The sequence below is a fragment of the Seriola aureovittata genome, chromosome 19 (genome assembly GCF_021018895.1).
Source record: "Seriola aureovittata isolate HTS-2021-v1 ecotype China chromosome 19, ASM2101889v1, whole genome shotgun sequence".
Classification (NCBI taxonomy): Eukaryota; Metazoa; Chordata; class Actinopteri; order Carangiformes; family Carangidae; genus Seriola; species Seriola aureovittata.
Genome location: NC_079382.1, coordinates 20,346,567 through 20,352,573, shown reverse-complemented (window position 1 = coordinate 20,352,573; position 6,007 = coordinate 20,346,567).

Here is a 6,007-nt window from a genome sequence, read left to right as displayed (position 1 = left end):
TTCAATTAGGACTCCAAGTACAGCTCCACATATTCCTACTGTTGTATAAAGAAGCACAGTCTGGCTTTGAATCTCGCTCTGGCCTGTTTCATCCGCATGCAGCTGGCAAGCAAAGTGAGAGCGAAGGCCAGGTTTTGCATTTTCAATGAAACTATATGTGCAGAGCCACATTTTCACACAACCCCCAGCACCAAAAAACATAAACACACACACACACAGAGGAAAAAACAAACAGAAAGTGATCTCAGAATAACCCACCACGTGACAACAGCCACCGGCACACATTGAGCCTGCCAGAGCCGGTGCGGCCTCGGCAGAGCCGGGGAATAACTTTATCTGAAATATGATGGCATCTGTCTCTCAAGCAGCAGACTCCTCATTACAGGCAGTTTCTTTGACTGGTTGTTCAGACATCAGCTGTCACAGTTCATCAGCCATGCCAAGGTAGGGGCAAAATAAGCAGCTGCCACAAGTCTCCTCAGCTGAAAAGGGAGTCGTGTGGAGATAAATGCCGGGCCACAGAACTCTGGAAACGCTCCGAACCCTGTCGCTCTGACGGCGAGGCGGTGTAACGCCACATTTCACTCGCGTCAGCTAATTACATGCTAATTGTTATTTTGGAAGTTGAGAGAAATTATGCACAATAAAGTGTTTAGTGGTGTATAAATGGTTTAATAACTAATAAGAATGATTCTGTACTAATAATAAGACTGTATTCGGTACTTTCAGACAAATTAGTGCATCAAAGATGGAGTTGGACTTCAGCTACCTCAGAGTTCACTGTCTGGCTGAATTAACTGAACTACACAAAATTATTTTCCACATTCTCTCTGTGGCTGTGTGATGTGGGGGAAGTAGTCTCATTATCTTTTGTACGTAAAAAAAAAAAAAAAAAAATGATTTCAATGTAGTTCATGAAATGGTTCAACAAAATCTTGAAATAATTCACCTCCACTGTGTTGGGCTTCCTGCAGAAATCAGTCAGTGCAAAAGCCTCACACAAATAAGTTCGAAGAGAACCTGAGCATGTGACCGCTTGCAGAAGAAGGCTCCAGAAGTTTTAATGGTTTTTTTTAAGTATGAAAAGATCTAAAATGAACTTTACTTGATTACTATAGGCAAAATATTTAGCTCCACTAATCTTATCCACTGTTGCTGAGAAGAGGAGGCCCATCAGAGGCAGAGTCTAGAGCTGTAACTTTTGTCACAAGATTGACCCAGGGCATAAAAGTGAACCGTCAGTTTCCAAACTCTGTCTATGCAGAAAATTCAACAGGATTTACCGACTGAACCTTGGATGCCAGAAATAAGTCAGGTATCAGTGTCCCGTCTGCATGGTGAGTTTCCTGTACTCGTCACATGATTGGTGCTCCACGCTGCTGTGTGCAGCACTGTGCAGATGCCAGAGTGAAAGTCTGTGGTCAGGCAGAGCGATGGTGCTAAGGGGGTGGCCATAATCCGCCTAAATCCCTGAGATGTTGTACTTCTGACCCAATGGCACTGAAAAGAAATTAGTTCCTTGCACTGTAGCGATTTTTTTTTTTTTTTTTTCTATAAATGGGGCTTTTGAGTTGAGACGGAGCGGCTCTGAGTTTCTGTCCACTTTCTTTCTTGCTGGTTCTTATCACCTCCAAAAGCAAGTCCTGCAGATACCAGGGAGGAATAATCACAAATAACAAGAACGCCCTTGATCCCTGTCTGACCCCCCCTCTGGAGACCGCCACACACTGTTCTCGCCTTGATACCGCCCGCCTGCTAAAGGGTACGGACATCACCTTATCCCACTCCTGTAGGTGGCTGTGATGCGCTGGCCGCTTCCCTTCGCAAAGGGACTTTGTGTTTTATCAGACACAGACTCTCGACCGGGTGAGTACCAAAGGACAAGATGCCAGGAATAAGTAATTGTATTAACTTGTCTCTGATTTGGAAAGCAGCTGTATGCGCAAAGTCTGGAAAACACTCTCATATTTCAACATGTCGTTTTGGATGCAGCGTCGAGACCACGGCCAGGTTAAACAGGTTTGATGAATGTGTCTTTATCAGGAACTCTGTGGGAGCAGTCATCGTTTCATTTCAAGACTTGGCATCTTTGAGATGATGTCACAGGCCCCCGTGATAACCTCTTATGTTTCCCCCACTAAAAACACAGAGCTTTTTTAAAATGAGTGTGAAACCACTTCAGCTTTGAACCACTGTATACCAGTGATTTGTTTCCATAATCATATACTCCAAAGCCAAAACAAATCCGCAGACAGGCCTGTCAGGCTGGTGGCTCCGGATGAAATGTAGTGTTTACTGAGATGGATCCCATGGGAGCTCTTTGGGAGAACTAATCTACGACTCTTAATACTGCCCACCAGTTTTGCAATTTGTTTAAATATGATTGATTCCCCTGGAAAACATATACACTGGTGCACTGGGCTAAATGCAAACAAAAAATAACATGAACGGAAAAACAAAAAGCTTTTCAAGGACGGACTGGTGGATACTGCTTACACTCAAAGAGTTCACATTTTTGTCTGACAGCTTCAGACATTCAAGCCGAGATGCACTCGTGTTGCGCTGGAGATGATCAGATTTCACATATATCTTAATATGGGGCTAACAAGGTGTTAGCAAACAGTTGTTTATTTACACATCCACCAGCAACTTAGCATTCAATTATTAGCATTCATTAGCAAGCCCAGTTAGCAAAATGAAACTTCTGAAATCTAAAATAAAAACATACATGTAAAAATTAGATATGAAACCTGTTAGAAAACATATATAGTATATATGCAGTATATGTAAATATATATCCATCCTAAAGCCTGTCAATATATGTTGATATTATATACAGTATACGTATTTTGTATGTATATTGTTTTAATAAACTCACATATATAAATTAAATATATATTGTTAACATATATGGTTGCAACTTGTATGTTATTATATCTAGTTATCTGACAATAATATATTCTCTTATATGTGACATATATGGGAACATCACTCTTGATATAGGGACATATATGTCGTATATTACATTTCTGTATGTACCTAATAGAGGCCCAGAGTATGTCACCAGCCACTTTTGTAAGGTTAGAGGTCTTGTTGCAAAATCCGTCTCCCCATTGAACCGTTTCCCTCCCATTCTAACAGTGTTTCCAGCACTCTTCTGAAATGATTCTCTGTGGCTCGGGGTCAGGTCTCAGGTTAAGTTATGGTTAGGTGCCTGAGAGATAACAGGTAGGGATTAGGATAAAGCTGGGTTCAGGTTAAGGTAAGGTGGAGAAGCACAATTTCATGGGTAAACTTCAACACAACAGGGGGACTCTCCGGGCCCCCTGGACTAGAGCTACGGTTGCTAACTGCTGGCCTCAGTTTATCGCCTACATGGACACTTATTCCTTCTGGTTCTGTGCAGCGCAGTTACCTGTGCACACAAAAACTATTTTAAAAAAAAAGGTCAGAAAAAGATTTATATACATAATGCATGTTTACTATTTGTGATGTTATTAATGATAAATCTGAATTAAGAGTATGATTTGCATCGAGTCATACATCTTTATTCCTTTAAATGGAATTAGGTTTGTTGTTAAGGTCTCATTGTGCCTGACCGCACACCCACAGTGTTCACATTACATGGAAAGCACCACCACCACCATACAAGTAAAGTAATATGTAATATCAAGCCTCATTAACAATGTTATAATTATTATTATTATTAGTTATTGTTGTGTCATTCTTGACATTTGTAAGCGTGGGATATAATGTCTACCTTCTTATAATGTTGACTAAACTAAACTCAACTCAACTAAGCCTCTAATGCTACAAAACACACACTCAAAATGACTCCATAATCTCTGAGGGGGATAAACCTGTCAAAGTGCTTTAGTGCAGTGTACCTTTCTGAAAAGAAAAAAAAAAAAAAAAAAAAAACCCAAAAAACATGAAATATTTCTCCAACACCTGTGAAATCAAAAATGAGCGTAATTTGCCTCAAGACATTTGGCTTTTTTAATAAAAGTAAATTCCATGGTAGAAAGTAATGAAAGTGGAAGGCAGCTGAGAGCAATATTTTTACCTTGTTAAAATATGACGTAAATATATTAAACACCTGACTTGTCAGAGGCTAATCCATCGGGCAGGTGTCTTGTCGCCTGCAACCCCCCCCCCCCCACCACCACCACCACCACACACACACACTACAACTAATGCTCTAAATAATAATCAGATTCAAATCAGCTCCTCAAGTGAGAACAGAGAGAAGGCAAATAATGCATTCATTCCTACCTGTGCTTTGAACATGCCTCGGCTGTAATAGTCCCATCGTTACAGTCTTTACAGAGCCTTCTAAAGCATTTAAGCCACTCTTTCAGGTGTAGCTCTTTGATTCACACTGTGACTCTACTACTGGAGCAGTTACCCAGACTAATACTAATTAGCCTGTGGGATTTCTTTTTTTTTTTTTTTTTCTCCCCCCCTCCTCAGGTGATGTATTTCATCTGTCAGAGAAATTTAGCGCGAGGGAACACAGCGTTTAGATAAGGTTTAAATGATGTTGCAAAATGACTTTGCAGAAGTCCCCAGTGTCTACAGTGTTTACTCATGGGGGGCGGGGGGGCGGGGGGGGGGGGGGTGCAGCAGTGGAGTTGCTCCACTTATAGAAAAGGACTCAGATGAATATTTGTGAACAGTGGTCCCTTCCCCCGTCCCTCCACTCTAATTAAACAATGTAAGTCTTATCGGGGACAGAGATATCCATAACGCCAACCTGGAGAGCTCGTGGCAGTTAAAAGCCATAAAAACAAGACAAATGTTCATCAGCTGCACGAGTGAGCCACAATCAATCACACAACTTAGCGCAGGAAATGTATTATTTCCCGTGGAGGAGAGTGCTGATGCTGACATAAGGATATAAATGAATGTATTCTAATTGTGAGAAATTTCTGTGTATAGTAGCACACACAAACAAATGAAAAATGCCGGCTTTATGTAAGAAGGAACTATGACAGATCACCATCAGGCTCATCTGAAGGTGAGGCCCGGCTGTTTGGAAGAACAACAGCAACACCCTGTGGTGTGGAGAACACATAACAGACTGAGCGTGAGACATCAGAGGAGCAGACACTGCAAAGCAACAGGATAAAATATAGATATCCGATCTGTGATAGATAGTAATAAATCTACAAATCTGACGTGCAAAATTTAGGCACCATAAACTGTTTTAATCCCTAGAGGTTATGTTGGGATAAATAGGTACTATAAGCTTCTTTAAGATTCAATGGAGCTTGGTCATTAATGTGTTTTTTAATTTAAGAAGGATTTTACTTGCAGCTTGTGCGATGAGAATTCTTTGCATCTTTCCAAGGCAGCCAGATCTCCTCAATGCAACACACAACCCTGATGACAGCTCTATTTTGTCCCGTCAAAGATCACATTAAATTCCTTTCCAAGCTGGTAAATTTCACTTTGGCATTGCAGGATATTACTCAGCTTCATCACTCGCATCACACTGCTGCATGATGATGCCACATGCTGCAAGGATGCCTCCTTTGCAACCAGTTCGCCGTGTCACCTGTCCAGGAAGAGAGTGGTTCATCAGGCCTGTCTCTTCAAGGATTGTAGGTTGCTGAGAGAGTACACAAACATGCAGCTTCCTGTTGACCACAGGTCCCAAACCATATGCCGGTGCAGGTAGTCCCGGAAAAACTGCCAGGTGAGAACATTTTAATCACCTTTGAAATGAGCGATTAGAATGATTATTTCAGGGGAGAGAGATGGCTCCTGCTATTAACAACCCTCTGTTCAATATCACAACAAATTAGTTCATGCTCATTAGTATGAGTTGTGCTTGCCTAGTGGTTTGGAAAGTCTCCTTTGGGAACTTGCTTATTACTCCTCATGAGTGTAGCATGTAATTATCATTCATGAAGTGCTTATATAACATCCTTCCTCACAAATGTAATTTTCACATTACATAAGTGTTACCTACCTGAACGTGGACGGTCCTGTTTGCGAGGCT